This window comes from Pelobates fuscus, chromosome 3 (genome assembly GCF_036172605.1).
Source record: "Pelobates fuscus isolate aPelFus1 chromosome 3, aPelFus1.pri, whole genome shotgun sequence".
Classification (NCBI taxonomy): Eukaryota; Metazoa; Chordata; class Amphibia; order Anura; family Pelobatidae; genus Pelobates; species Pelobates fuscus.
In genome coordinates, this window is record NC_086319.1 from 425968404 (window position 1) to 425993494 (window position 25091).

Here is a 25091-nt window from a genome sequence, read left to right on the forward strand (position 1 = left end):
TAAACTGCGATATCATTACTAATAGAAACACTGACAGGGTTATTATAAACTGTGATATCATTACTAATAGAAACACTGACAGGGTTATTATAAACTGTGATATCACTGCTAATAGAAACACTGACAGGATTATTATAAACTGTGATATCATTACTAATAGAAACACTGACAGGATTATTATAAACTGTGATATCACTGCTAATAGAAACACTGACAGGGTTATTATAAACTGCGATATCATTACTAATAGAAACACTGACAGGATTATTATAAACTACGATATCATTACTAATAGAAACACTGACAGGGTTATTATAAACTGTGATATCACTGCTAATAGAAACACTGACAGGATTATTATAAACTGCGATATCACTGCTAATAGAAACACTGACAGGATTATTATAAACTGTGATATCACTGCTAATAGAAACACTGACAGGATTATTATAAACTGTGATATCACTACTAATAGAAACACTGACAGGATTATTATAAACTGTGATATCACTGCTAATAGAAACACTGACAGGATTATTATAAACTGCGATATCACTGCTAATAGAAACACTGACAGGATTATTATAAACTGTGATATCACTGCTAATAGAAACACTGACAGGATTATTATAAACTGTGATATCACTACTAATAGAAACACTGACAGGATTATTATAAACTGTGATATCACTGCTAATAGAAACACTGACAGGATTATTATAAACTGTGATATCACTACTAATAGAAACACTGACAGGATTATTATAAACTGCGATATCACTGCTAATAGAAACACTGACAGGATTATTATAAACTGTGATATCACTGCTAATAGAAACACTGACAGGATTATTATAAACTGTGATATCACTACTAATAGAAACACTGACAGGATTATTATAAACTGTGATATCACTGCTAATAGAAACACTGACAGGATTATTATAAACTGCGATATCACTGCTAATAGAAACACTGACAGGATTATTATAAACTGTGATATCATTACTAATAGAAACACTGACAGGATTATTATAAACTGTGATATCATTACTAATAGAAACACTGACAGGATTATTATAAACTGTGATATCACTGCTAATAGAAACACTGACAGGATTATTATAAACTGTGATATCATTACTAATAGAAACACTGACAGGATTATTATAAACTGTGATATCATTACTAATAGAAACACTGACAGGATTATTATAAACTGCGATATCACTGCTAATAGAAACACTGACAGGATTATTATAAACTGCGATATCATTACTAATAGAAACACTGACAGGATTATTATAAACTGTGACATCACTGCTAATAGAAACACTGACAGGATTATTATAAACTGTGATATCATTACTAATAGAAACACTGACAGGATTATTATAAACTGCGATATCACTTCTAATAGAAACACTGACAGGATTATTATAAACTGCGATATCACTGCTAATAGAAACACTGACAGGGTTATTATAAACTGTGATATCACTACTAATAGAAACACTGACAGGATTATTATAAACTGTGATATCATTACTAATATAAACATTGACAGGATTATTATAAACTGCGATATCATTACTAATAGAAACACTGACAGGGTTATTATAAACTGCGATATCACTGCTAATAGAAACACTGACAGGATTATTATAAACTGTGATATCATTACTAATAGAAACACTGACAGGGTTATTATAAACTGCGATATCACTACTAATAGAAACACTGACAGGATTATTATAAACTGCGATATCATTACTAATAGAAACACTGACAGGGTTATTATAAACTGCGATATCACTGCTAATAGAAACACTGACAGGATTATTATAAACTGTGATATCATTACTAATAGAAACACTGACAGGATTATTATAAACTGTGATATCACTGCTAATAGAAACACTGACAGGATTATTATAAACTGTGATATCATTACTAATAGAAACACTGACAGGATTATTATAAACTGTGATATCATTACTAATAGAAACACTGACAGGATTATTATAAACTGCGATATCACTGCTAATAGAAACACTGACAGGATTATTATAAACTGTGATATCACTGCTAATAGAAACACTGACAGGATTATTATAAACTGTGATATCACTGCTAATAGAAACACTGACAGGATTATTATAAACTGCGATATCATTACTAATAGAAACACTGACAGGATTATTATAAACTGTGATATCATTACTAATAGAAACACTGACAGGGTTATTATAAACTGTGATATCATTACTAATAGAAACACTGACAGGATTATTATAAACTGTGATATCATTACTAATAGAAACACTGACAGGATTATTATAAACTGTGATATCACTGCTAATAGAAACACTGACAGGATTATTATAAACTGCGATATCACTGCTAATAGAAACACTGACAGGGTTATTATAAACTGTGATATCATTACTAATAGAAACACTGACAGGATTATTATAAACTGTGATATCATTACTAATAGAAACACTGACAGGATTATTATGAACTGCGATATCATTACTAATAGAAACACTGACAGGATTATTATAAACTGTGATATCACTGCTAATAGAAACACTGACAGGATTATTATAAACTGCGATATCATTACTAATAGAAACACTGACAGGGTTATTATAAACTGCGATATCATTACTAATAGAAACACTGACAGGATTATTATAAACTGTGATATCACTGCTAATAGAAACACTGACAGGATTATTATAAACTGCGATATCATTACTAATAGAAACACTGACAGGGTTATTATAAACTGTGATATCATTACTAATAGAAACACTGACAGGGTTATTATAAACTGTGATATCACTGCTAATAGAAACACTGACAGGATTATTATAAACTGTGATATCATTACTAATAGAAACACTGACAGGATTATTATAAACTGTGATATCACTGCTAATAGAAACACTGACAGGGTTATTATAAACTGCGATATCATTACTAATAGAAACACTGACAGGATTATTATAAACTACGATATCATTACTAATAGAAACACTGACAGGGTTATTATAAACTGTGATATCACTGCTAATAGAAACACTGACAGGATTATTATAAACTGCGATATCACTGCTAATAGAAACACTGACAGGATTATTATAAACTGTGATATCACTGCTAATAGAAACACTGACAGGATTATTATAAACTGTGATATCACTACTAATAGAAACACTGACAGGATTATTATAAACTGTGATATCACTGCTAATAGAAACACTGACAGGATTATTATAAACTGCGATATCACTGCTAATAGAAACACTGACAGGATTATTATAAACTGTGATATCACTGCTAATAGAAACACTGACAGGATTATTATAAACTGTGATATCACTACTAATAGAAACACTGACAGGATTATTATAAACTGTGATATCACTGCTAATAGAAACACTGACAGGATTATTATAAACTGTGATATCACTACTAATAGAAACACTGACAGGATTATTATAAACTGCGATATCACTGCTAATAGAAACACTGACAGGATTATTATAAACTGTGATATCACTGCTAATAGAAACACTGACAGGATTATTATAAACTGTGATATCACTACTAATAGAAACACTGACAGGATTATTATAAACTGTGATATCACTGCTAATAGAAACACTGACAGGATTATTATAAACTGCGATATCACTGCTAATAGAAACACTGACAGGATTATTATAAACTGTGATATCATTACTAATAGAAACACTGACAGGATTATTATCAACTGTGATATCATTACTAATAGAAACACTGACAGGATTATTATAAACTGTGATATCACTGCTAATAGAAACACTGACAGGATTATTATAAACTGTGATATCATTACTAATAGAAACACTGACAGGATTATTATAAACTGCGATATCACTGCTAATAGAAACACTGACAGGATTATTATAAACTGCGATATCATTACTAATAGAAACACTGACAGGATTATTATAAACTGTGACATCACTGCTAATAGAAACACTGACAGGATTATTATAAACTGTGATATCACTGCTAATAGAAACACTGACAGGATTATTATAAACTGCGATATCATTACTAATAGAAACACTGACAGGATTATTGTAAACTGCGATATCACTGCTAATAGAAACACTGACAGGGTTATTATAAACTGTGATATCATTACTAATAGAAACACTGACAGGATTATTATAAACTACGATATCACTGCTAATAGAAATACTGACAGGATTATTATAAACTGTGATATCATTACTAATAGAAACACTGACAGGATTATTATAAACTGCGATATCATTACTAATAGAAACACTGACAGGATTATTATAAACTGCGATATCATTACTAATAGAAACACTGACAGGATTATTATAAACTGTGATATCACTGCTAATAGAAACACTGACAGGATTATTATAAACTACGATATCACTTCTAATAGAAACACTGACAGGATTATTATAAACTGTGATATCATTACTAATAGAAACACTGACAGGATTATTATAAACTGCGATATCACTTCTAATAGAAACACTGACAGGATTATTATAAACTGCGATATCACTGCTAATAGAAACACTGACAGGGTTATTATAAACTGTGATATCACTACTAATAGAAACACTGACAGGATTATTATAAACTGTGATATCACTACTAATAGAAACACTGACAGGATTATTATAAACTGCGATATCATTACTAATAGAAACACTGACAGGGTTATTATAAACTGTGATATCACTGCTAATAGAAACACTGACAGGATTATTATAAACTGCGATATCACTGCTAATAGAAACACTGACAGGATTATTATAAATTGCGATATCATTACTAATAGAAACACTGACAGGATTATTATAAACTGCGATATCACTGCTAATAGAAACACTGACAGGATTATTATAAACTGCGATATCACTGCTAATAGAAACACTGACAGGATTATTATAAACTGTGATATCACTGCTAATAGAAACACTGACAGGATTATTATAAACTACGATATCACTGCTAATAGAAACACTGACAGGGTTATTATAAACTGTGATATCATTACTAATAGAAACACTGACAGGATTATTATAAACTGTGATATCATTACTAATAGAAACACTGACAGGGTTATTATAAACTGTGATATCATTACTAATAGAAACACTGACAGGATTATTATAAACTGCGATATCACTGCTAATAGAAACACTGACAGGGTTATTATAAACTGTGATATCATTACTAATAGAAACACTGACAGGATTATTATAAACTGTGATATCACTACTAATAGAAACACTGACAGGGTTATTATAAACTGTGATATCACTGCTAATAGAAACACTGACAGGATTATTATAAACTGTGATATCACTACTAATAGAAACACTGACAGGATTATTATAAACTGCGATATCACTGCTAATAGAAACACTGACAGGATTATTATAAACTGTGATATCACTGCTAATAGAAACACTGACAGGATTATTATAAACTACGATATCACTGCTAATAGAAACACTGACAGGATTATTATAAACTGCGATATCATTACTAATAGAAACACTGACAGGATTATTATAAACTGTGATATCACTGCTAATAGAAACACTGACAGGATTATTATAAACTGTGATATCACTACTAATAGAAACACTGACAGGATTATTATAAACTGTGATATCACTACTAATAGAAACACTGACAGGATTATTATAAACTGTGATATCACTGCTAATAGAAACACTGACAGGATTATTATAAACTGTGATATCATTACTAATAGAAACACTGACAGGATTATTATAAACTGTGATATCATTACTAATAGAAACACTGACAGGATTATTATAAACTGTGATATCATTACTAATAGAAACACTGACAGGGTTATTATAAACTGTGATATCATTACTAATAGAAACACTGACAGGGTTATTATTAACTGTGATATCACTGCTAATAGAAACACTGACAGGATTATTATAAACTGTGATATCACTGCTAATAGAAACACTGACAGGATTATTATAAACTGTGATATCATTACTAATAGAAACACTGACAGGGTTATTATAAACTGCGATATCACTGCTAATAGAAACACTGACAGGGTTATTATAAACTGCGATATCACTGCTAATAGAAACACTGACAGAATTATTATAAACTGTGATATTATTACTAATAGAAACACTGACAGGATTATTATAAACTGTGATATCACTACTAATAGAAACACTGACAGGGTTATTATAAACTGTGATATCACTGCTAATAGAAACACTGACAGGATTATTATAAACTGTGATATCACTACTAATAGAAACACTGACAGGATTATTATAAACTGCGATATCACTGCTAATAGAAACACTGACAGGATTATTATAAACTGTGATATCACTGCTAATAGAAACACTGACAGGATTATAAACTGCGATATCACTGCTAATAGAAACACTGACAGGATTATTATAAACTGTGATATCACTGCTAATAGAAACACTGACCGGATTATTATAAACTGTGATATCACTGCTAATAGAAACACTGACAGGATTATTATAAACTGCGATATCATTACTAATAGAAACACTGACAGGATTATTATAAACTGTGATATCACTGCTAATAGAAACACTGACAGGATTATTATAAACTGTGATATCATTACTAATAGAAACACTGACAGGATTATTATAAACTGCGATATCACTGCTAATAGAAACACTGACAGGATTATTATAAACTGCGATATCATTACTAATAGAAACACTGACAGGATTATTATAAACTGTGATATCATTACTAATAGAAACACTGACAGGATTATTATAAACTGTGATATCACTACTAATAGAAACACTGACAGGGTTATTATAAACTACGATATCACTGCTAATATAAACAATGACAGGATTATTATAAACTGTGATATCACTTCTAATAGAAACACTGACAGGGTTATTATAAACTGTGATATCATTACTAATAGAAACACTGACAGGATTATTATAAACTGCGATATCACTTCTAATAGAAACACTGACAGGGTTATTATAAACTACGATATCACTGCTAATATAAACAATGACAGGATTATTATAAACTACGATATCACTACTAATAGAAACACTGACAGGAATATTATAAACTGTGATATCATTACTAATAGAAACACTGACAGGATTATTATAAATTGCGATATCACTGCTAATAGAAACACTGACAGGGTTATTATAAACTGTGATATCATTACTAATAGAAACACTGACAGGATTATTATAAACTGTGATATCATTACTAATAGAAACACTGACAGGATTATTATAAATTGCGATATCACTGCTAATAGAAACACTGACAGGGTTATTATAAACTGTGATATCATTACTAATAGAAACACTGACAGGATTATTATAAACTGTGATATCACTACTAATAGAAACACTGACAGGGTTATTATAAACTGTGATATCACTGCTAATAGAAACACTGACAGGATTATTATAAACTGTGATATCACTACTAATAGAAACACTGACAGGATTATTATAAACTGCGATATCACTGCTAATAGAAACACTGACAGGATTATTATAAACTGTGATATCACTACTAATAGAAACACTGACAGGATTATTATAAACTGTGATATCATTACTAATAGAAACACTGACAGGATTATTATAAACTGTGATATCATTACTAATAGAAACACTGACAGGATTATTATAAACTGTGATATCATTACTAATAGAAACACTGACAGGGTTATTATAAACTGTGATATCATTACTAATAGAAACACTGACAGGGTTATTATAAACTGTGATATCACTGCTAATAGAAACACTGACAGGATTATTATAAACTGTGATATCACTGCTAATAGAAACACTGACAGGATTATTATAAACTGTGATATCACTGCTAATAGAAACACTGACAGGGTTATTATAAACTGCGATATCACTGCTAATAGAAACACTGACAGGGTTATTATAAACTGCGATATCACTGCTAATAGAAACACTGACAGAATTATTATAAACTGTGATATCATTACTAATAGAAACACTGACAGGATTATTATAAACTGTGATATCACTACTAATAGAAACACTGACAGGGTTATTATAAACTGTGATATCACTGCTAATAGAAACACTGACAGGATTATTATAAACTGTGATATCACTACTAATAGAAACACTGACAGGATTATTATAAACTGCGATATCACTGCTAATAGAAACACTGACAGGATTATTATAAACTGTGATATCACTGCTAATAGAAACACTGACAGGATTATAAACTGCGATATCACTGCTAATAGAAACACTGACAGGATTATTATAAACTGTGATATCACTGCTAATAGAAACACTGACAGGATTATTATAAACTGTGATATCACTGCTAATAGAAACACTGACAGGATTATTATAAACTGCGATATCATTACTAATAGAAACACTGACAGGATTATTATAAACTGTGATATCACTGCTAATAGAAACACTGACAGGATTATTATAAACTGTGATATCATTACTAATAGAAACACTGACAGGATTATTATAAACTGCGATATCACTGCTAATAGAAACACTGACAGGATTATTATAAACTGCGATATCATTACTAATAGAAACACTGACAGGATTATTATAAACTGTGATATCATTACTAATAGAAACACTGACAGGATTATTATAAACTGTGATATCACTACTAATAGAAACACTGACAGGGTTATTATAAACTACGATATCACTGCTAATATAAACAATGACAGGATTATTATAAACTGTGATATCACTGCTAATAGAAACACTGACAGGGTTATTATAAACTACGATATCACTGCTAATATAAACAATGACAGGATTATTATAAACTGTGATATCACTGCTAATAGAAACACTGACAGGATTATTATAAACTGTGATATCACTGCTAATAGAAACACTGACAGGATTATTATAAACTGTGATATCATTACTAATAGAAACACTGACAGGATTATTATAAACTGCGATATCACTTCTAATAGAAACACTGACAGGGTTATTATAAACTGTGATATCATTACTAATAGAAACACTGACAGGATTATTATAAACTACGATATCACTGCTAATAGAAACACTGACAGGATTATTATAAACTGTGATATCATTACTAATAGAAACACTGACAGGATTATTATAAACTGCGATATCATTACTAATAGAAACACTGACAGGATTATTATAAACTGCGATATCATTACTAATAGAAACACTGACAGGATTATTATAAACTGTGATATCACTGCTAATAGAAACACTGACAGGATTATTATAAACTACGATATCACTTCTAATAGAAACACTGACAGGATTATTATAAACTGTGATATCATTACTAATAGAAACACTGACAGGATTATTATAAACTGCGATATCACTTCTAATAGAAACACTGACAGGATTATTATAAACTGCGATATCACTGCTAATAGAAACACTGACAGGGTTATTATAAACTGTGATATCACTACTAATAGAAACACTGACAGGATTATTATAAACTGTGATATCACTACTAATAGAAACACTGACAGGATTATTATAAACTGTGATATCACTTCTAATAGAAACACTGACAGGGTTATTATAAACTACGATATCACTGCTAATAGAAACACTGACAGGATTATTATAAACTGTGATATCATTACTAATAGAAACACTGACAGGATTATTATAAACTGTGATATCATTACTAATAGAAACACTGACAGGGTTATTATAAACTGTGATATCATTACTAATAGAAACACTGACACGGTTATTATAAACTGTGATATCACTGCTAATAGAAACACTGACAGGATTATTATAAACTGTGATATCACTGCTAATAGAAACACTGACAGGATTATTATAAACTGTGATATCACTGCTAATAGAAACACTGACAGGGTTATTATAAACTGCGATATCACTGCTAATAGAAACACTGACAGGGTTATTATAAACTGCGATATCACTGCTAATAGAAACACTGACAGAATTATTATAAACTGTGATATCATTACTAATAGAAACACTGACAGGATTATTATAAACTGTGATATCACTACTAATAGAAACACTGACAGGGTTATTATAAACTGTGATATCACTGCTAATAGAAACACTGACAGGATTATTATAAACTGTGATATCACTACTAATAGAAACACTGACAGGATTATTATAAACTGCGATATCACTGCTAATAGAAACACTGACAGGATTATTATAAACTGTGATATCACTGCTAATAGAAACACTGACAGGATTATAAACTGCGATATCACTGCTAATAGAAACACTGACAGGATTATTATAAACTGTGATATCACTGCTAATAGAAACACTGACAGGATTATTATAAACTGTGATATCACTGCTAATAGAAACACTGACAGGATTATTATAAACTGCGATATCATTACTAATAGAAACACTGACAGGATTATTATAAACTGTGATATCACTGCTAATAGAAACACTGACAGGATTATTATAAACTGTGATATCATTACTAATAGAAACACTGACAGGGTTATTATAAACTGTGATATCATTACTAATAGAAACACTGACAGGGTTATTATAAACTGTGATATCACTGCTAATAGAAACACTGACAGGATTATTATAAACTGTGATATCACTGCTAATAGAAACACTGACAGGATTATTATAAACTGTGATATCACTGCTAATAGAAACACTGACAGGGTTATTATAAACTGCGATATCACTGCTAATAGAAACACTGACAGGGTTATTATAAACTGCGATATCACTGCTAATAGAAACACTGACAGAATTATTATAAACTGTGATATCATTACTAATAGAAACACTGACAGGATTATTATAAACTGTGATATCACTACTAATAGAAACACTGACAGGGTTATTATAAACTGTGATATCACTGCTAATAGAAACACTGACAGGATTATTATAAACTGTGATATCACTACTAATAGAAACACTGACAGGATTATTATAAACTGCGATATCACTGCTAATAGAAACACTGACAGGATTATTATAAACTGTGATATCACTGCTAATAGAAACACTGACAGGATTATAAACTGCGATATCACTGCTAATAGAAACACTGACAGGATTATTATAAACTGTGATATCACTGCTAATAGAAACACTGACAGGATTATTATAAACTGTGATATCACTGCTAATAGAAACACTGACAGGATTATTATAAACTGCGATATCATTACTAATAGAAACACTGACAGGATTATTATAAACTGTGATATCACTGCTAATAGAAACACTGACAGGATTATTATAAACTGTGATATCATTACTAATAGAAACACTGACAGGATTATTATAAACTGTGATATCACTGCTAATAGAAACACTGACAGGATTATTATAAACTGTGATATCATTACTAATAGAAACACTGACAGGATTATTATAAACTGCGATATCACTGCTAATAGAAACACTGACAGGATTATTATAAACTGCGATATCATTACTAATAGAAACACTGACAGGATTATTATAAACTGTGATATCATTACTAATAGAAACACTGACAGGATTATTATAAACTGTGATATCACTACTAATAGAAACACTGACAGGGTTATTATAAACTACGATATCACTGCTAATATAAACAATGACAGGATTATTATAAACTGTGATATCACTGCTAATAGAAACACTGACAGGGTTATTATAAACTACGATATCACTGCTAATATAAACAATGACAGGATTATTATAAACTGTGATATCACTGCTAATAGAAACACTGACAGGATTATTATAAACTGTGATATCACTGCTAATAGAAACACTGACAGGATTATTATAAACTGTGATATCATTACTAATAGAAACACTGACAGGATTATTATAAACTGCGATATCACTTCTAATAGAAACACTGACAGGGTTATTATAAACTGTGATATCATTACTAATAGAAACACTGACAGGATTATTATAAACTACGATATCACTGCTAATAGAAACACTGACAGGATTATTATAAACTGTGATATCATTACTAATAGAAACACTGACAGGATTATTATAAACTGCGATATCATTACTAATAGAAACACTGACAGGATTATTATAAACTGCGATATCATTACTAATAGAAACACTGACAGGATTATTATAAACTGTGATATCACTGCTAATAGAAACACTGACAGGATTATTATAAACTACGATATCACTTCTAATAGAAACACTGACAGGATTATTATAAACTGTGATATCATTACTAATAGAAACACTGACAGGATTATTATAAACTGCGATATCACTTCTAATAGAAACACTGACAGGATTATTATAAACTGCGATATCACTGCTAATAGAAACACTGACAGGGTTATTATAAACTGTGATATCACTACTAATAGAAACACTGACAGGATTATTATAAACTGTGATATCACTACTAATAGAAACACTGACAGGATTATTATAAACTGTGATATCACTTCTAATAGAAACACTGACAGGGTTATTATAAACTACGATATCACTGCTAATAGAAACACTGACAGGATTCTTATAAACTACGATATCACTACTAATAGAAACACTGACAGGGTTATTATAAACTGTGATATCACTGCTAATAGAAACACTGACAGGATTATTATAAACTGTGATATCACTGCTAATAGAAACACTGACAGGATTATTATAAACTGCGATATCACTGCTAATAGAAACACTGACAGGATTATTATAAACTACGATATCACTACTAATAGAAACACTGACAGGATTATTATAAACTGTGATATCACTGCTAATAGAAACACTGACAGGATTATTATAAACTACGATATCACTGCTAATAGAAACACTGACAGGGTTATTATAAACTGTGATATCACTTCTAATAGAAACACTGACAGGGTTATTATAAACTGTGATATCACTGCTAATAGAAACACTGACAGGATTATTATAAACTGCGATATCACTGCTAATAGAAACACTGACAGGATTATTATAAACTGCGATATCATTACTAATAGAAACACTGACAGGGTTATTATAAACTGTGATATCATTACTAATAGAAACACTGACAGGGTTATTATAAACTGTGATATCATTACTAATAGAAACCCTGACAGGATTATTATAAACTGCGATATCACTTCTAATAGAAACACTGACAGGGTTATTATAAACTACGATATCACTGCTAATGGAAACACTGACAGGATTATTATAAACTGTGATATCACTGCTAATAGAAACACTGACAGGATTATTATAAACTGTGATATCACTACTAATAGAAACACTGACAGGATTATTATAAACTGTGATATCACTGCTAATAGAAACACTGACAGGATTATTATAAACTACGATATCACTGCTAATAGAAACACTGACAGGATTATTATAAACTGTGATATCATTACTAATAGAAACACTGACAGGATTATTATAAACTGTGATATCATTACTAATAGAAACACTGACAGGATTATTATAAACTGCGATATCATTACTAATAGAAACACTGACAGGATTATTATAAACTGTGATATCACTGCTAATAGAAACACTGACAGGATTATTATAAACTGCGATATCATTACTAATAGAAACACTGACAGGATTATTATAAACTGTGATATCATTACTAATAGAAACACTGACAGGATTATTATAAACTGCGATATCATTACTAATAGAAACACTGACAGGATTATTATAAACTGCGATATCATTACTAATAGAAACACTGACAGGATTATTATAAACTGTGATATCACTGCTAATAGAAACACTGACAGGATTATTATAAACTGCGATATCACTGCTAATAGAAACACTGACAGGATTATTATAAACTGTGATATCATTACTAATAGAAACACTGACAGGATTATTATAAACTGTGATATCATTACTAATAGAAACACTGACAGGATTATTATAAACTGCGATATCATTACTAATAGAAACACTGACAGGATTATTATAAACTGCGATATCATTACTAATAGAAACACTGACAGGATTATTATAAACTGTGATATCACTGCTAATAGAAACACTGACAGGATTATTATAAACTACGATATCACTTCTAATAGAAACACTGACAGGATTATTATAAACTGTGATATCATTACTAATAGAAACACTGACAGGATTATTATAAACTGCGATATCACTTCTAATAGAAACACTGACAGGATTATTATAAACTGCGATATCACTGCTAATAGAAACACTGACAGGGTTATTATAAACTGTGATATCACTACTAATAGAAACACTGACAGGATTATTATAAACTGTGATATCACTGCTAATAGAAACACTGACAGGGTTATTATAAACTGCGATATCATTACTAATAGAAACACTGACAGGATTATTATAAACTACGATATCATTACTAATAGAAACACTGACAGGGTTATTATAAACTGTGATATCACTGCTAATAGAAACACTGACAGGATTATTATAAACTGCGATATCACTGCTAATAGAAACACTGACAGGATTATTATAAACTGCGATATCACTGCTAATAGAAACACTGACAGGATTATTATAAACTGCGATATCACTGCTAATAGAAACACTGACAGGATTATTATAAACTGTGATATCACTGCTAATAGAAACACTGACAGGATTATTATAAACTGTGATATCACTACTAATAGAAACACTGACAGGATTATTATAAACTGTGATATCACTGCTAATAGAAACACTGACAGGATTATTATAAACTGCGATATCACTGCTAATAGAAACACTGACAGGATTATTATCAACTGTGATATCACTGCTAATAGAAACACTGACAGGATTATTATAAACTGTGATATCACTACTAATAGAAACACTGACAGGATTATTATAAACTGTGATATCACTGCTAATAGAAACACTGACAGGATTATTATAAACTGTGATATCACTACTAATAGAAACACTGACAGGATTATTATAAACTGCGATATCACTGCTAATAGAAACACTGACAGGATTATTATAAACTGTGATATCACTGCTAATAGAAACACTGACAGGATTATTATAAACTGTGATATCACTACTAATAGAAACACTGACAGGATTATTATAAACTGTGATATCACTGCTAATAGAAACACTGACAGGATTATTATAAACTGCGATATCACTGCTAATAGAAACACTGACAGGATTATTATAAACTGTGATATCATTACTAATAGAAACACTGACAGGATTATTATAAACTGTGATATCATTACTAATAGAAACACTGACAGGATTATTATAAACTGTGATATCACTACTAATAGAAACACTGACAGGATTATTATAAACTGTGATATCATTACTAATAGAAACACTGACAGGATTATTATAAACTGTGATATCACTACTAATAGAAACACTGACAGGATTATTATAAACTGTGATATCATTACTAATAGAAACACTGACAGGATTATTATAAACTGCGATATCACTGCTAATAGAAACACTGACAGGATTATTATAAACTGCGATATCATTACTAATAGAAACACTGACAGGATTATTATAAACTGTGACATCACTGCTAATAGAAACACTGACAGGATTATTATAAACTGTGATATCACTGCTAATAGAAACACTGACAGGATTATTATAAACTGCGATATCATTACTAATAGAAACACTGACAGGATTATTATAAACTGTGATATCATTACTAATAGAAACACTGACAGGATTATTATAAACTGTGATATCACTACTAATAGAAACACTGACAGGGTTATTATAAACTACGATATCACTGCTAATATAAACAATGACAGGATTATTATAAACTGTGATATCACTGCTAATAGAAACACTGACAGGGTTATTATAAACTACGATATCACTGCTAATATAAACAATGACAGGATTATTATAAACTGCGATATCACTGCTAATAGAAACACTGACAGGATTATTATAAACTGTGATATCACTGCTAATAGAAACACTGACAGGATTATTATAAACTGTGATATCACTGCTAATAGAAACACTGACAGGATTATTATAAACTGTGATATCATTACTAATAGAAACACTGACAGGATTATTGTAAACTGCGATATCACTGCTAATAGAAACACTGACAGGGTTATTATAAACTGTGATATCACTGCTAATAGAAACACTGACAGGATTATTATAAACTGTGATATCACTGCTAATAGAAACACTGACAGGGTTATTATAAACTGCGATATCACTGCTAATAGAAACACTGACAGGGTTATTATAAACTGTGATATCATTACTAATAGAAACACTGACAGGATTATTATAAACTACGATATCACTGCTAATAGAAACACTGACAGGGTTATTATAAACTGTGATATCATTACTAATAGAAACACTGACAGGATTATTATAAACTACGATATCACTGCTAATAGAAACACTGACAGGATTATTATAAACTGTGATATCATTACTAATAGAAACACTGACAGGATTATTATAAACTGCGATATCATTACTAATAGAAACACTGACAGGATTATTATAAACTGCGATATCATTACTAATAGAAACACTGACAGGATTATTATAAACTGTGATATCACTGCTAATAGAAACACTGACAGGATTATTATAAACTACGATATCACTTCTAATAGAAACACTGACAGGATTATTATAAACTGTGATATCATTACTAATAGAAACACTGACAGGATTATTATAAACTGCGATATCACTTCTAATAGAAACACTGACAGGATTATTATAAACTGCGATATCACTGCTAATAGAAACACTGACAGGGTTATTATAAACTGTGATATCACTACTAATAGAAACACTGACAGGATTATTATAAACTGTGATATCACTACTAATAGAAACACTGACAGGATTATTATAAACTGCGATATCATTACTAATAGAAACACTGACAGGGTTATTATAAACTGTGATATCACTGCTAATAGAAACACTGACAGGATTATTATAAACTGCGATATCACTGCTAATAGAAACACTGACAGGATTATTATAAACTGCGATATCATTACTAATAGAAACACTGACAGGATTATTATAAACTGCGATATCACTGCTAATAGAAACACTGACAGGATTATTATAAACTGCGATATCACTGCTAATAGAAACACTGACAGGATTATTATAAACTGTGATATCACTGCTAATAGAAACACTGACAGGATTATTATAAACTACGATATCACTGCTAATAGAAACACTGACAGGGTTATTATAAACTGTGATATCATTACTAATAGAAACACTGACAGGATTATTATAAACTGTGATATCATTACTAATAGAAACACTGACAGGGTTATTATAAACTGTGATATCATTACTAATAGAAACACTGACAGGATTATTATAAACTGCGATATCACTGCTAATAGAAACACTGACAGGGTTATTATAAACTGTGATATCATTACTAATAGAAACACTGACAGGATTATTATAAACTGTGATATCACTACTAATAGAAACACTGACAGGGTTATTATAAACTGTGATATCACTGCTAATAGAAACACTGACAGGATTATTATAAACTGTGATATCACTACTAATAGAAACACTGACAGGATTATTATAAACTGCGATATCACTGCTAATAGAAACACTGACAGGATTATTATAAACTGTGATATCACTGCTAATAGAAACACTGACAGGATTATTATAAACTACGATATCACTGCTAATAGAAACACTGACAGGATTATTATAAACTGCGATATCATTACTAATAGAAACACTGACAGGATTATTATAAACTGTGATATCACTGCTAATAGAAACACTGACAGGATTATTATAAACTGTGATATCACTACTAATAGAAACACTGACAGGATTATTATAAACTGTGATATCACTACTAATAGAAACACTGACAGGATTATTATAAACTGTGATATCATTACTAATAGAAACACTGACAGGATTATTATAAACTGTGATATCATTACTAATAGAAACACTGACAGGATTATTATAAACTGTGATATCATTACTAATAGAAACACTGACAGGGTTATTATAAACTGTGATATCATTACTAATAGAAACACTGACAGGGTTATTATAAACTGTGATATCACTGCTAATAGAAACACTGACAGGATTATTATAAACTGTGATATCACTGCTAATAGAAACACTGACAGGATTATTATAAACTGTGATATCACTGCTAATAGAAACACTGACAGGGTTATTATAAACTGCGATATCACTGCTAATAGAAACACTGACAGGGTTATTATAAACTGCGATATCACTGCTAATAGAAACACTGACAGAATTATTATAAACTGTGATATCATTACTAATAGAAACACTGACAGGATTATTATAAACTGTGATATCACTACTAATAGAAACACTGACAGGGTTATTATAAACTGTGATATCACTGCTAATAGAAACACTGACAGGATTATTATAAACTGTGATATCACTACTAATAGAAACACTGACAGGATTATTATAAACTGCGATATCACTGCTAATAGAAACACTGACAGGATTATTATAAACTGTGATATCACTGCTAATAGAAACACTGACAGGATTATAAACTGCGATATCACTGCTAATAGAAACACTGACAGGATTATTATAAACTGTGATATCACTGCTAATAGAAACACTGACAGGATTATTATAAACTGTGATATCACTGCTAATAGAAACACTGACAGGATTATTATAAACTGCGATATCATTACTAATAGAAACACTGACAGGATTATTATAAACTGTGATATCACTGCTAATAGAAACACTGACAGGATTATTATAAACTGTGATATCATTACTAATAGAAACACTGACAGGATTATTATAAACTGCGATATCACTGCTAATAGAAACACTGACAGGATTATTATAAACTGCGATATCATTACTAATAGAAACACTGACAGGATTATTATAAACTGTGATATCATTACTAATAGAAACACTGACAGGATTATTATAAACTGTGATATCACTACTAATAGAAACACTGACAGGGTTATTATAAACTACGATATCACTGCTAATATAAACAATGACAGGATTATTATAAACTGTGATATCACTGCTAATAGAAACACTGACAGGATTATTATAAACTGTGATATCACTTCTAATAGAAACACTGACAGGGTTATTATAAACTGTGATATCATTACTAATAGAAACACTGACAGGATTATTATAAACTGCGATATCACTTCTAATAGAAACACTGACAGGGTTATTATAAACTACGATATCACTGCTAATATAAACAATGACAGGATTATTATAAACTACGATATCACTACTAATAGAAACACTGACAGGAATATTATAAACTGTGATATCATTACTAATAGAAACACTGACAGGATTATTATAAATTGCGATATCACTGCTAATAGAAACACTGACAGGGTTATTATAAACTGTGATATCATTACTAATAGAAACACTGACAGGATTATTATAAACTGTGATATCACTACTAATAGAAACACTGACAGGGTTATTATAAACTGTGATATCACTGCTAATAGAAACACTGACAGGATTATTATAAACTGTGATATCACTACTAATAGAAACACTGACAGGATTATTATAAACTGCGATATCACTGCTAATAGAAACACTGACAGGATTATTATAAACTGTGATATCACTACTAATAGAAACACTGACAGGATTATTATAAACTGTGATATCACTACTAATAGAAACACTGACAGGATTATTATAAACTGTGATATCATTACTAATAGAAACACTGACAGGATTATTATAAACTGTGATATCATTACTAATAGAAACACTGACAGGATTATTATAAACTGTGATATCATTACTAATAGAAACACTGACAGGGTTATTATAAACTGTGATATCATTACTAATAGAAACACTGACAGGGTTATTATAAACTGTGATATCACTGCTAATAGAAACACTGACAGGATTATTATAAACTGTGATATCACTGCTAATAGAAACACTGACAGGATTATTATAAACTGTGATATCACTGCTAATAGAAACACTGACAGGGTTATTATAAACTGCGATATCACTGCTAATAGAAACACTGACAGGGTTATTATAAACTGTGATATCACTGCTAATAGAAACACTGACAGGATTATTATAAACTGTGATATCACTACTAATAGAAACACTGACAGGATTATTATAAACTGCGATATCACTGCTAATAGAAACACTGACAGGATTATTATAAACTGTGATATCACTGCTAATAGAAACACTGACAGGATTATAAACTGCGATGTCACTGCTAATAGAAACACTGACAGGATTATTATAAACTGTGATATCACTGCTAATAGAAACACTGACAGGATTATTATAAACTGTGATATCACTGCTAATAGAAACACTGACAGGATTATTATAAACTGCGATATCACTGCTAATAGAAACACTGACAGGGTTATTATAAACTACGATATCACTGCTAATAGAAACACTGACAGGATTATTATAAACTGCGATATCACTGCTAATAGAAACACTGACAGGGTTATTATAAACTGTGATATCACTGCTAATAGAAACACTGACAGGATTATTATAAACTGCGATATCATTACTAATAGAAACACTGACAGGATTATTATAAACTGTGATATCACTGCTAATAGAAACACTGACAGGATTATTATAAACTGTGATATCATTACTAATAGAAACACTGACAGGATTATTATAAACTGCGATATCACTGCTAATAGAAACACTGACAGGATTATTATAAACTGCGATATCATTACTAATAGAAACACTGACAGGATTATTATAAACTGTGATATCATTACTAATAGAAACACTGACAGGATTATTATAAACTGTGATATCACTACTACTAGAAACACTGACAGGGTTATTATAAACTACGATATCACTGCTAATATAAACAATGACAGGATTATTATAAACTGTGATATCACTGCTAATAGAAACACTGACAGGGTTATTATAAACTACGATATCACTGCTAATATAAACAATGACAGGATTATTATAAACTGTGATATCACTGCTAATAGAAACACTGACAGGATTATTATAAACTGTGATATCACTGCTAATAGAAACACTGACAGGATTATTATAAACTGTGATATCATTACTAATAGAAACACTGACAGGATTATTATAAACTGCGATATCACTTCTAATAGAAACACTGACAGGGTTATTATAAACTGTGATATCATTACTAATAGAAACACTGACAGGATTATTATAAACTACGATATCACTGCTAATAGAAACACTGACAGGATTATTATAAACTGTGATATCATTACTAATAGAAACACTGACAGGATTATTATAAACTGCGATATCATTACTAATAGAAACACTGACAGGATTATTATAAACTGCGATATCATTACTAATAGAAACACTGACAGGATTATTATAAACTGTGATATCACTGCTAATAGAAACACTGACAGGATTATTATAAACTACGATATCACTTCTAATAGAAACACTGACAGGATTATTATAAACTGTGATATCATTACTAATAGAAACACTGACAGGATTATTATAAACTGCGATATCACTTCTAATAGAAACACTGACAGGATTATTATAAACTGCGATATCACTGCTAATAGAAACACTGACAGGGTTATTATAAACTGTGATATCACTACTAATAGAAACACTGACAGGATTATTATAAACTGTGATATCACTACTAATAGAAACACTGACAGGATTATTATAAACTGCGATATCACTTCTAATAGAAACACTGACAGGATTATTATAAACTGCGATATCACTGCTAATAGAAACACTGACAGGGTTATTATAAACTGTGATATCACTACTAATAGAAACACTGACAGGATTATTATAAACTGTGATATCACTACTAATAGAAACACTGACAGGATTATTATAAACTGTGATATCACTACTAATAGAAACACTGACAGGATTATTATAAACTGTGATATCACTTCTAATAGAAACACTGACAGGGTTATTATAAACTACGATATCACTGCTAATAGAAACACTGACAGGATTATTATAAACTGTGATATCATTACTAATAGAAACACTGACAGGATTATTATAAACTGTGATATCATTACTAATAGAAACACTGACAGGGTTATTATAAACTGTGATATCATTACTAATAGAAACACTGACAGGGTTATTATAAACTGTGATATCACTGCTAATAGAAACACTGACAGGATTATTATAAACTGTGATATCACTGCTAATAGAAACACTGACAGGATTATTATAAACTGTGATATCACTGCTAATAGAAACACTGACAGGGTTATTATAAACTGCGATATCACTGCTAATAGAAACACTGACAGGGTTATTATAAACTGCGATATCACTGCTAATAGAAACACTGACAGAATTATTATAAACTGTGATATCATTACTAATAGAAACACTGACAGGATTATTATAAACTGTGATATCACTACTAATAGAAACACTAACAGGGTTATTATAAACTGTGATATCACTGCTAATAGAAACACTGACAGGATTATTATAAACTGTGATATCACTACTAATAGAAACACTGACAGGATTATTATAAACTGCGATATCACTGCTAATAGAAACACTGACAGGATTATTATAAACTGTGATATCACTGCTAATAGAAACACTGACAGGATTATAAACTGCGATATCACTGCTAATAGAAACACTGACAGGATTATTATAAACTGTGATATCACTGCTAATAGAAACACTGACAGGATTATTATAAACTGTGATATCACTGCTAATAGAAACACTGACAGGATTATTATAAACTGCGATATCATTACTAATAGAAACACTGACAGGATTATTATAAACTGTGATATCACTGCTAATAGAAACACTGACAGGATTATTATAAACTGTGATATCATTACTAATAGAAACACTGACAGGGTTATTATAAACTGTGATATCATTACTAATAGAAACACTGACAGGGTTATTATAAACTGTGATATCACTGCTAATAGAAACACTGACAGGATTATTATAAACTGTGATATCACTGCTAATAGAAACACTGACAGGATTATTATAAACTGTGATATCACTGCTAATAGAAACACTGACAGGGTTATTATAAACTGCGATATCACTGCTAATAGAAACACTGACAGGGTTATTATAAACTGCGATATCACTGCTAATAGAAACACTGACAGAATTATTATAAACTGTGATATCATTACTAATAGAAACACTGACAGGATTATTATAAACTGCGATATCATTACTAATAGAAACACTGACAGGATTATTATAAACTGCGATATCATTACTAATAGAAACACTGACAGGATTATTATAAACTGTGATATCACTGCTAATAGAAACACTGACAGGATTATTATAAACTACGATATCACTTCTAATAGAAACACTGACAGGATTATTATAAACTGTGATATCATTACTAATAGAAACACTGACAGGATTATTATAAACTGCGATATCACTTCTAATAGAAACACTGACAGGATTATTATAAACTGCGATATCACTGCTAATAGAAACACTGACAGGGTTATTATAAACTGTGATATCACTACTAATAGAAACACTGACAGGATTATTATAAACTGTGATATCACTACTAATAGAAACACTGACAGGATTATTATAAACTGCGATATCATTACTAATAGAAACACTGACAGGGTTATTATAAACTGTGATATCACTGCTAATAGAAACACTGACAGGATTATTATAAACTGCGATATCACTGCTAATAGAAACACTGACAGGATTATTATAAACTGCGATATCATTACTAATAGAAACACTGACAGGATTATTATAAACTGCGATATCACTGCTAATAGAAACACTGACAGGATTATTATAAACTGCGATATCACTGCTAATAGAAACACTGACAGGATTATTATAAACTGTGATATCACTGCTAATAGAAACACTGACAGGATTATTATAAACTACGATATCACTGCTAATAGAAACACTGACAGGGTTATTATAAACTGTGATATCATTACTAATAGAAACACTGACAGGATTATTATAAACTGTGATATCATTACTAATAGAAACACTGACAGGGTTATTATAAACTGTGATATCATTACTAATAGAAACACTGACAGGATTATTATAAACTGCGATATCACTGCTAATAGAAACACTGACAGGGTTATTATAAACTGTGATATCATTACTAATAGAAACACTGACAGGATTATTATAAACTGTGATATCACTACTAATAGAAACACTGACAGGGTTATTATAAACTGTGATATCACTGCTAATAGAAACACTGACAGGATTATTATAAACTGTGATATCACTACTAATAGAAACACTGACAGGATTATTATAAACTGCGATATCACTGCTAATAGAAACACTGACAGGATTATTATAAACTGTGATATCACTGCTAATAGAAACACTGACAGGATTATTATAAACTACGATATCACTGCTAATAGAAACACTGACAGGATTATTATAAACTGCGATATCATTACTAATAGAAACACTGACAGGATTATTATAAACTGTGATATCACTGCTAATAGAAACACTGACAGGATTATTATAAACTGTGATATCACTGCTAATAGAAACACTGACAGGATTATTATAAACTGTGATATCACTACTAATAGAAACACTGACAGGATTATTATAAACTGTGATATCATTACTAATAGAAACACTGACAGGATTATTATAAACTGTGATATCATTACTAATAGAAACACTGACAGGATTATTATAAACTGTGATATCATTACTAATAGAAACACTGACAGGGTTATTATAAACTGTGATATCATTACTAATAGAAACACTGACAGGGTTATTATA